This window comes from Furipterus horrens, unplaced genomic scaffold (assembly GCF_987537825.1).
Source record: "Furipterus horrens unplaced genomic scaffold, mFurHor1.1.pri manual_scaffold_3, whole genome shotgun sequence".
Classification (NCBI taxonomy): domain Eukaryota; kingdom Metazoa; phylum Chordata; class Mammalia; order Chiroptera; family Furipteridae; genus Furipterus; species Furipterus horrens.
In genome coordinates, this window is record NW_028327173.1 from 47,507,600 (window position 1) to 47,519,427 (window position 11,828).

Below are 11,828 nucleotides of genomic sequence, written 5' to 3' on the forward strand. Positions count from 1 at the left end.
TTAGATATATCTAAAAATATGTACAGGACATATAGGCATAAAGTTATAAAATTCTGATTAGAAATCAAAGAAGGTCTGAATAAATAGGCATATTTTGATTACAGATGAAAAGATTCAAAAATTTTAGGATACATTTTTTCCAACTTCACTTATAGATTTAATGCAATTTCAATAAAATTTCCAGCAAACTATTTTGTGCGTATGGACAAACTGATCCTAAACTGTGTATGAAAGGCAAAAGATCTAGAATAGTCAACATAATACTAAAGAAGAAAGTTGGTAAACTCGCACTATATGACTTCAAAACATTATAAAGCTATAGTAATCAATATAGCATTATATTAGCAAAGAATAGATGCACAGATCAATGGTACAGAATAGAGAGCCCAGAATTAGACCCATAAATATTGTCAATACTCTTTGACAAAGGAGCAAAAGCAATTCAGTGGAGAAAGGACAGTCTTTTCAATGAATTGTGCTGGAACAATTAGGCATCCATATGCAAGAAAAAAAATGAAAAACTAGACATGGCCTTACACCTTTCATAAAAACTAACTTAAAATGAATCATGGACCAAAATGTAAAATGAAAAACTATACAACTCTTAGAAGATAAAATATAGGAGAAAAACTAGGTGGCTTGGGATTGGGCCATAAGTTTTTTAATACAACATCAAAGCATGATCATTGAAAGAAAAAATTGGTAAGTGCGACTTCAGTAAATTAAAAAACATCTGTTCTACTGCTCTGTGAAGAGAATGAAAACAAGGCACAGACTAAGAGAAAATATTTGCAAAACACATATTTGCTAATGAATTTGTATCCAAAATATACAAGAAATTTAAATTTTTTAATAATAAGAAAACAAGCAATCCAAGTAGAAAATGGACCTGAAATTTGAATAGACAACTAACCAAAGAAAATACACAGATGGAAAACAAGTATTTGAAATGATGTTCAAATTATTTGCCATTAGAGAATTGCCAATTAAAACAATAATGAGATATCACTACACACTTATTAAAATGGCTAAAATAAAAAAAATTCTGACAATACCAATTGCTGACAAGAATGTAGATCACCAAGAACTCTCACTCATTGCTGGTGGGAATGCAAAATGGCACAGACTCTTTGGAAGACATTTTGGCAGATTCTTACAAGGCTAAACAGTGTCACAGTGTGATGTGGTGATCAAGTTCCTAGTTATTTACTCAACTGATTTTACAATTTATACTCATACAAAAACCCGCACAAAAATGTTTATATAGGTTTATTTTAAAAGCCACCAAAAAACTGAATGCAATCAAGATCCCTTTAATAGGTGAATTGATAAATTATGGTGTATCCATACAATGGAATATTATTCAATGATAAGAAGAAATAAGCAATCAAACCACAAAAAATTCATATTGCTAAATGAAACAATTCAGTATGAAAAGGCAACAGACTATATGATTCCAATTATATGATATTCTAGGAAACAACAGCAACACTAGAGAGATACATTAAAAGATAAATGGTTGCCGAAGAGTCAGGGGAGAGTGTTAAAAAAAAGGAGGGGGGATGAACCTTCAACACTCTTAAGATTTTAGTGAGAAAAATAGATGTAAGCAAGTTAATATAATTCAATGTGTGTAGTTTTAGAATAAGAATACAGGTGAGGCGCATTTAATTCTCCCTGCTTCCTCGAAGGGAGAAGCAACAGTGACCTTGAAGCTGAGTAAGCATCTATCTGCTGGACAGAAATGGAAATAACATTTCAGGCAGAGGAAATAGCATGAACAACACCATGACTGCTTGAGACAAAGTAACATATTGAAAGAATGGAAGTGTTCATTAGGGTATGTAGAGTATGAGTGGAGATAGGGCTTGAATAAATGGTAGGAAATCTGAATTTTAAAAAGTTGAACAGGGGTTAGAACATGAAGGGTATTGAAGTTTTGGCTTTATCCAAATTAATATATGGAAGCTATTGAAGTTTTCTATACATCTGTATTTTACTAAGAAAATAAGGTAATAAGAGACAATGTAGGGGTTGTTTGAAAAGAGAAAGGTTTGAAGATTTGGAAATCCAGAGAGGAGACAGTCAGATAGATAGTAAATGCTGAGGGATTTGAGCAGGAACATAGACATGGGAATGAAAAGGAGGAGTAAAATGTGAACACCATCAGGGGTTGATGGATGGGACTTGGTGTCCGGTTGTTGTGGATTAGGAGCAAGGAGACGCAATGAATACATAGAAGTTTCTAATGGGATCTACTGGTTAAATAGTAATGCCCCCAAAATGGGGTGAGGGTTGAGGATTAGAAATGAAGTGAAAGATGGTGGGTTTAGTTTTGAATAGGATGAGTTTAAAGTACTAAGTGAACATTGGAAGCAGTTAAAAACAGGTGTCTGTATCATAGTTTGGAGATCATACAAGTGGCAATGAAGCAATGAAATGAGTGAGATTGCCCAGACCAAATGTACAGAGATTAATTAATATCAATTTTTATCTTGAACTAAGGATATAGCCCTAAAGAATAATAATACCATGGGGCCAAATAAGGGGGAAGGAACCAGGGAGAAGGCAGGAAATAACCAGTCTGAGAAGTAGCAGAACCAAAATAGAGAATTATCACAAAAGGGAAAATTAGGCCATATGGAAGGTTTAATGATGAAAGATGGACATTGCACAGAGTATAATAAGATGAGGACTGAGAAAAGGCCTTTGGATAATTCAACTTAGTGAACAATGGTAATACTTGTGAAAGTCTTAGTAGTTATGGAATCAGTATGCACTGCATTTGGATGGAACTAGAGAGAATTATGCTTAGTGAAATAAGCCAGGCAAAGAAAGAAAAATACCATATGATATCACCTAATACAGGAAACTAAAGAACAACATAAACAAATGAACTAAATAGGACAAGGAGCAGAATAGCAGTCAATAGGGGGGAGGGGGGAGGGAGGGAAGGGGGATAAGTAAGGGAAGGGTTTAGTCAAGGAACGTGTATAAATGACTCATAGACATGGACAATGGGGAGGGATATGATTGTGGGAGAAGGGGTGGGCTGGGTTGGGGGGAGCAATGGGGGAAAAATGGGACAACTGTAATTGAAAAACCAAAAAATAAAAAGAAATAAAAAAATAAAAAAGAATGAACTGGGAGGCAGAGGGAGAGGGGGAAATGCACAGCAATGCATTCATAATGAATGCTCTAGTTCTGTTGGGTAAGCACACATGTTCTTTTGTGTACTGACTGTTATATTACAAGTAATACTAGAGGGCAAAATGAAACCTTTAGAAAGTGTAAATTAGAGCCTAGGAACAAAATATGGCAATAAAGTAGTACTTTTTAAGATTTTCGTTTGTGAAAGGAAAGAATGAAAATGGAAGTTAATGGGGTGGACAAGATTAAGAAGTGTTACAGTGTGGAGACTCACGTATGCTAAACAGAAGGAACTAGTGGGTGGGAGGAGATTGAAGATAAAAAAGGTCAGTAATTGATGCAGAATAGAGTAGGGGGAGCACAAAGGAAAAGATGAACTTCAGACAAGATTAAAAATATCTTCTTTTGAGATATGTAAATCCAAGGCAGAATGAATATATTGGAAACGACAAAAAGAGAAATAGGAGATCCTCATCTTCAAAGGTGGAAATTGGTAGTAATCAAAGAGTCTAGTACATGGAATCACCTCTAAAACCTACTGAAAAACAGATCGCTGGACCTAAATCCTAGAGTTGAGAGTCTGGGATAGCGCCTGAGAATATGTAGTTCTCACAAGATTTTAGGTGATATACTTATAGAACCCACCAGGGGACTACATTTTGAGAACACTGGCCTCAATTCTCTCAGTCAAGTAGGAGGTTAGGTCAGCTGCTGAGAATAAGGCGGTTGGGCCCTCTGCTTTCCTTCCAGTGAAAGGCATATATTGTCCAGATCACCAAGCATGACTTTTTGTCTGGGGGCATTTTTTCTATGCCAAGCCAACCAACCTGTTGTGTGGTTGAACTTACCACTGTCAGGTAACGGCACTGCTTTGAGAATGCTCACATCTTAATGATACAATAGAACAATCCTCAGATGCGTTTTCAGTTTAGGAAGAGACATGGAGATAAAGAAGGCAGGGGAGTCTTGTTTCAGCATTTTCCTAATAGTGCACTTCTTCATAAGAAACAGTACTGGCTTCTCTTTTGTTATTTCCTGAAAGAAAACTATAAATATCAATTTGCTTGTCTCCCATTTCCATCTTCCTGAGGGCGGCGCCTTGCTTCTCTAAATGTTTCAGTTGTGAACATGATGATTCTATTTGGGCATCTATTAACATAGGTGTGACGTCCTTAGTGTTCACTGTCGCAGCTATCACCTCTGTTGGGGACAGTGGTGCCAATTTTCCTGATGCTTTCTGCAAGGCTGGAAGCAATTTCAATGGTTCTCATTAGCACAAAGAGGGAAAGTGGTCAGTCCGCTGAGATGGTGGTTCAGAAAACGAGATGTGCTTTATTGCTCCACAGTCTGTCACAAGTTTATGCTCTGATGAGGTTTTCAATAAAAATATTTTATACTTTTGGGCTGCTGCTCAACTACAAATCCTAAAGCCCTGTTTAAAGATCAAAATATCCACAGATGCTGTGCTCAAATGTCATCGATTCAATAAAAGCTGGTGTCAGGATGGGGAATTGATGACACTTACATCTGTTCAGCATTTACCAGACTTTTGTTTTTATCACCCACTTAAATCTTCTGACTACAGAAATTACATTTCTGATTTGTACGTCAAGCACTGCAACCTACAAGTCAGCAATTCACAAAGCGCCACCCTAACCCTGCTCCCCCCCCCCCAAATCCCCATCTCAGGTATGTGAAATAATGGACAATGGCTGTTTAAAATCATGCAACAGCCCCTCCACACCTCATTGCTTATATATTCTGGGACCAATCAGGTCAAAATTACATTAGAATATTGGAAGTACAGATTTTATACAGAAAGTGCTTAAGAGAGGACCTAGCCTATATAATTCTAACAATAGATGTAATACTTTACAATGTAGATAATATTCTTACTATACTATTTTATAGTACATAATGTCTTTTCTATCTCCTATTTTATCTAAATTAAACTCTGCAATAATCTTGTGAGGTGGGCATTATTCCTTAAGGTAAAGTAAAAACAAACAAAAATGACTTTCACGAAAGTATAATTATTGGTGTATAGGGTTTTATAATAAAGACTCCATTTTAAAAAATTGAGGTATAATTGATACATTGTTTCAAGTATTCAATGTAATGGTTCAGTATTTGTATACACTATAAAATGACCACAGTGAGTCTAGATAACATCTATCCTCCTACATTGTTACAGAATATTTTTTGTGTGTGATGAGAGCATTTACCAGTTACTCTTTCAACAACTTCCAAATATGTGCTACAGTATTATTAACTAGAGTCATCATGCTGTACATTTTATCTCCTAGACTTATTTATTTTAAACTGGAAGTTTTAACCTCTTGACTCTCTTCACTATGTTGCCCACTCCCCCTTCTACCTCACACATTTCCTTTACCGATTCTTCTATCGATGGACGCTTAGGTTGTTTTTGTATCTTGATTCTTGTAAAGAATGCTGCAGTGAACATGGGGTGCATACACCTCTTTGAGTTAGTGTTTTTGTTTTCTTTCGATAAATCCCCAGAAATGGAGTTCCTGGATCATATGGTAGTTCTATTTTTAAATTAAAGAAAATATTTGAGGAAACTCCATACCACAGTGCACAAGGGTTCCCTTTGTTTTGCATCTTTGCCAACACTTGTTATTTCTTGTCTTTTTGATAATAACCATTCTATCAGGTATGAGGTGATACCGCATTGAGGTTTTGATTTTCACTTCTCTGATGCTTAGTGATATTTAGCACCCTTTCATGTACCTGTTGACTACCTGTATGTGTTCTTTGGAAAAATGTCTACTCATCGTCTGCCAATTTTTGAATTGGATTATTTTTTGCTATTGGATTGTATGATTTCTTATATATTTTGAACATTAACTTCTTCTCAGATATGTGATCTGTGAATATTTTCTCTCATTCAGTAGGTTTCAACTCTTTATTATTTTTTTCCCTTATACGTAGGTCACAGGAAACCTTTCATGAGTTCATAGGTAGGAAATGACAGAGGAGCATTGCTGCAACAGTGACAAATTAACATGAGGGTTCGGGACATATATTTGTGCAGCTCCCTGGACCCACTCCTATTTGATCCCAGATGTATCACATCTGTGTTATGGTGGGTTGCTGCTGAGGTCACCTAACTTTATGACTTGTTGGATATGTTAATATAAATGGTATGCTGATAATTGCCTCTGAAAAATGCCACCTTGGGTTTGTAGCATCTTTCAAGTTCTGTGGTGTTAATATTCCCATAATAGCTGCATACAAGCTGCCAGATTGATGTCACAGAATATGGACTTGGGAAGAAATGTGCTCATAGGAACTGTTTCTTGCATATCACTGTACTCAGCTAGTGCTGGGCAGTTTTGGCCACAGGGTCACTTGATGTCACTTGAGGTCCCATGGTTTGGTTTGATATCCAGGATCCACTGGGGCCCAAAGACATGTCAGGAGTTATTAACAATAGCTTATACTTCTCTGCTGCAGATGTCATAGCTTCTCTCTAGTACCCTAGGAGTGTGCACTGTACATAATATATTTTGCTACCACAAATAACTCCAGTATCATTGGTGACTTGGATCAAGCCACAATTCTGGACCATGTGTGGACATTTTTCCAAACCCTGGGCTCCACTCTGCAATTTCTACATAATCTGAAAACTGTGCCAAACAGTGCTTTCAAGTGTGTTATATGTTGTGTCTCAAACCCAAAGAAGCCAATAAAGCACTGTGGTTCTCTTTTAGTACTGGAGATGCAAGGTGTTAACTCATCCTTTACTTTGGAGTGAATATCTCAGGATGCCCAGAACCTTGGACCCCTAGAAACTTTGCTCATGTGCCAGGCTCCTAAATCTTTCTGGATTTTGTCTCCTTTTGGAGTACATGTGACTTTCTAAGGCATCCAGAATATATGCCACTTCCTGCTCATCAGGTATGATTAATATGACATCATCAATATGGTGGACCATGTGATGATCTGCAGAACCTCCAGGTGACTGAAGGCTCTTCTGACAATGTACGACAGAGAGCAAGACTATGAATGTGCACTGTTATCTGTCCCTGTGAATAGGAACTTCTGATTCTTCTTTCTGATGAGAATGAGAAATAAAACATTTGTCAGTTCAATAATAACATACCAGGTAGTCAAGACTATATGAACATGCTCTGGTAAATATATCACACCTGGTGCACTAGCTGCAATTGAAGTGACTACTGGGTTAACTTGTGCAGTTCATTGTAATCATCTGGGATCCCTAGATTTTTCAGGGGCCAGGCTACTATATTAAAGAGGGTTCTATTGCGGACCACCACTCCTTTATCTTTTAAGGTTTTGAGAGCAGCATTAATTTTTGCCATCCCTTTGAGATGTGGTGGTGGGTTGTATTTTATCTCCCCAGATGTATATTGAAGTCTTAATCTCTTATAACCTGTGAATGTGACCTTTTTTGGAAATAGGGTCATTGAAGATGTAATTAATTAAGTTGTACTCATATTGGAGTAAGGTAGTCCCTTATAAGGAGAGGGAAATTTAGACATAGATACAGACATAGAGAAAAAGCAGTTTGAGGTGAAACAAAGGGCAGATACTGGAGTTGTGCTGCCATAAGCCAAGGACTTCCTGGGAGTTGTTAGAGCTGGAAGAGACCAGGAAGAATCCTTCCTTAGAGGCTCCGGAGGGAGTACAACCCTGCTAAGACCTTGTTTTCAGACTTCTATATTTCAGACCTGTGAGAGAATAAATTCCTGCTGTTTAAAGCCACACAGTTTGTGGTACCCTTTTACAACAGCCCTGGGAAATTAATATAGATGTGATAAAAGTATTTTAAAAAATTTATTATCTTCATGGAGGGCAGTGGAGGCACGTTCAGGCTCCTCTTCTTGTCTTCCCTACAAGAGGTCTAATTTTACAATTCAACAAACAAAGTTAGGATTCTGCCAATTGCAAAGTATATTCATTCCAGCTGTACATCTGGAAACCAGAGAAATGACCACAAACATGTTTAGGACTCAGTTTATTAGCTGACTTCTGCATACCTCTACTCTTGATAAGGCTGGGATGGAATCTTTGGCTTTCAGCATCAGTCTGTACTCAATAGTTCCAAAAGATCTGAGTAATCCACAGAGCTAGCTGTGGCGTTGCAGGACCTTCCTTTAGTTGATGTGTTCTGGGTCAGAGAACTGGGCCTATGACCATAGCTGTTCTCTGGGGGTGGCTGATTTCAAACTTTTCCTCACCAGTTCTGATCTCCATTGTGTGTATGTGTGCACATGTGTCCTTTCTGGCTGCCGTCTATCTTGCCCCTGGGAATACAATGTCCTCTGAGCCATTTCCATAATTTTTTTTGTGGGTCAGACCTTGCTAAGTTATTTGGAACTTGCTATAGATTATAATAATTCTATCCTCTCTCCTTCTAATGGGAGTGGTGTCCGCTCCATTTCTAATGAGCTGCCTCCTGACCTCTCAAATCCTATCATTCCTCTTACTTTTAGCAAACACAGTACTGTAACATTATGTCCCATTGTCATTTCCAGCCTATTGAGTGATGTGGTGTCTCCCTAACCTATTACATCTATAAAGGAGTATCTTCTGGGCCTTCTGAGGAGCAAGGTCAGCCACAGGATTTTCTGTCTTGTAAAGTGAACTGTGTGCTTGCTTCTCTGAGCTTTGTTTGCTTCTCCTCCATACTTTGCTGCAGCAATTCTAGTGTCTCTCTTTTGGTTAATATGGGTCTTTGCTTTTTTTCAAAGCTTTTAAGGACCATTCCAACAGCCATCAGGGACCTTGCTGGGGGTGTGAAATCCTGTATCACTGGAAAGTACCACTATATTGCAAAACTCCCCAATCTATCTTTACATCCTGTCCCCTCTTGATCTAGCCCCATTAGGAACTCCTAGTTTCTGAGGGTAATATATAATCCAAGTCCTGAAGCTTTGTAAGCATATGCTTTCTCTTTTGCTTTAACTGGTCCAGCATTTTCTGAGTCAGGTTATGGTGAGATTTGAGCCTAGAGAGGAGATGAGACAAATCCTGAGAAGGACAAGAAATGTCTTATAAGGCACTTGCCTCATTTGAGGCCTCTGTAGAACTTCAGGGTGTGTGTGTGTGTGTGTGTGTGTGTTTGTGTGTGTGGCTCTATCTTCTAATAAAGACTTGGTTGTTTCTTCAGGCCCATAAGATTCATGATGACCTCAGGATTTGAGGTTCTTAACTGTGCCTACCTAGATATCCCCTTCCAAGACCCAGGGCCCCACTCCTTCCTTATCATGGCCATGAATGTGTGTAGGACATTTGCCTAGGCTGAACTTCTGCCTTTTCTGAAGTTCTGCTAACAGTTAAATCCTGTCCCGATTTTGCTATGCCTGCCATGCAGCCACAGGAGCAGAAGTTCTCTTTGAATGCTGCCAAGGAGTCTCTCTTACTCTCACACTCTGTTTTAAATTGTTAATTCACAGACCTGAGCATGTCATTTTCTCCCTTCAGTTAATGTGCCTAGCAACAGCTAAGCAATTCCCAGCTCTTACAGATATTATTTCTTCATACTTCTGCATATCCAGGATGTTATTCTGGCTATTTCATCTCCTTTGACCTATACCTTAGGTGGGAGCTAGAAAAATGTTCTAGAATTTCAAGCACTATCCATACTTGGCCTGTTACCAGTGATGGAGTTCTTATTGGTATCCAGACAGAAAATGATCTAACTCCAGAATTCCCATCTTTAGGTTCTGCTTCCCAGGAGCACTTTGACTTCAACTGTCTTAGATTGGGTTCCTCAGAACAAAATTTAGATAGGGATCCTTGTTTAAGGATATATGTGCTCTCAGGAGAAGGGACGTGAGGAAAACAGAAAAGTGTAGGGGAAAATATGAAGCAAGAATGTGGTCTCAGTAGAGACTAGCTTCAGTCTTGTTCCTCAAGAAACTCTAGAGCAGGGATCCCCAGCTTCTGGGCCATGGACTGGTACAAGCACAGCAGGAGGTAAACAGGGGGCCAGTGAATGAAGATTCCCTGGCATTAATGCCGGAGCTCCGCCTCTTGTGCCCCACCCCAACCATGGAAAAACCGTCTTCCATGAAACTTGTCCCTCGTACCAAAAATGTTGGGGACCGCTGCTCTAGAGCACAAACAACAAGACAGAGCTAGTCTCACATGGAGGGAAGGAGGTCAACCTTTTGTGTTCCATGCCAGTGGGTCGATGGCTGAGTTTACCTTGGTGGGGGTGGGGGGACAGGTGTAGCCTCCCAAGCAAGGTGCTCATATTTGGGTCAAGGCAATGCTCTGCATTGTTATCTTCAATAATCACAGCAAGTGAGTGGGGGTAAAGCAGCCAGAGGAGGGGATCTGGATGGATACCAACAGCATCTGGTGCAACAATGTCAAGCTATTATGAACTGTAATAATCAGCAAACTGAGTTATTTCCTATCCTAAGTAAAAATATATTTTTAAAAACTGTTTGGAAATCTACTTCAGGCTTGGGTAGGAGGGTTATGTTTATCTCCCACCTCCATTTTCTTTTTCTTTTTTTTTTTTTTGGTGGAATTACATTCAGTCCCACTGGCCATAAATCCCAAATGCCCAATTCATCATTTTTGACAGGGGACCCTGTTGTAAATGAGGTCTCTCCTCTGGTCTGCTGCCAGCTCTTAAGAGTCCTGAAATTGAGAATGTTATTTCCCACTGTGACCTTTGGTTAATTTCACCAATTTTTATCTCTCTTTCTTACCTTTACTTTCACTCTATAATAGTTGGGGTGAGAGATTATGAGAACAAGTCCTTTCCGGTACATTGTCCCATTCAGAATGGCATGACATAATGTGAAAATAGTGTGCCTTTTTGCTTTCCATGTGCAAATGGAAATGCTCCTATACTAATACACACTGTTCCTGGGAAGGGGACAGAAAGTAAAAAAAAGGAAGATGGAAAGGATGACCCAAGAATAATATAGAAGTGGTTAGAGTAAGATTTCAAATTTTTTCAGTTGAATTTGGAAATTTGCCAGCAAAAATGTGTAACTTCAGCTCAGGGCTTCAGTGTTCTCGAAGGGTCTGGAAATAAGTCACTGTTTCCCAAATTGATGAAAAGCACTTTACAGTGAGGACCATCCTGTTCTTTATTTTCAAAGCTCTGGGCATACTGCAGGATGAGCAGTCTGTGCCACATAAACACTTGAAAAATGGTGAAGCTGGCTCAAGTGCTTTGAAAATTGTGAAAAGTCACGTAAAAGTAAGGTATTATGAACTTCTCCAGACTCTGCACTAAAGTTGTCTTTCACCTTACGTTTCATTCCCCCCATACATACATAAATCCCTTGTCCTCGCCTGAGTTTCTTCCTCCCACTTGCTACAGAATCCCTTTTACATTTTCTCCTTAGCTGTCAGAATTCCAGCCATAATTTTCAGCATGGTTTGACTTCACTGTGAGAAAGCAAATCCTGATGCTCCAAGGTTTGGCCACAAAAGGTGAATCTCTCTGTGAGGAAAACAATGGCAGAAACCTGTGGCTTCATCCTTGTCCAGAGGTTTTCCTTTCTCAAGGGAACCCCTTTTTTTAGGACAGAATTCTCGAAGTGTGGTCTCTAAGCCAGAGTATTAGCATCACCAGAAAACTTGTTCAAATGAAAATTATTGACTTCACTCCTGATTTATTAAGTTAGAAACTGTTGGTGTGGGGGCTGAAATCTGTGTTT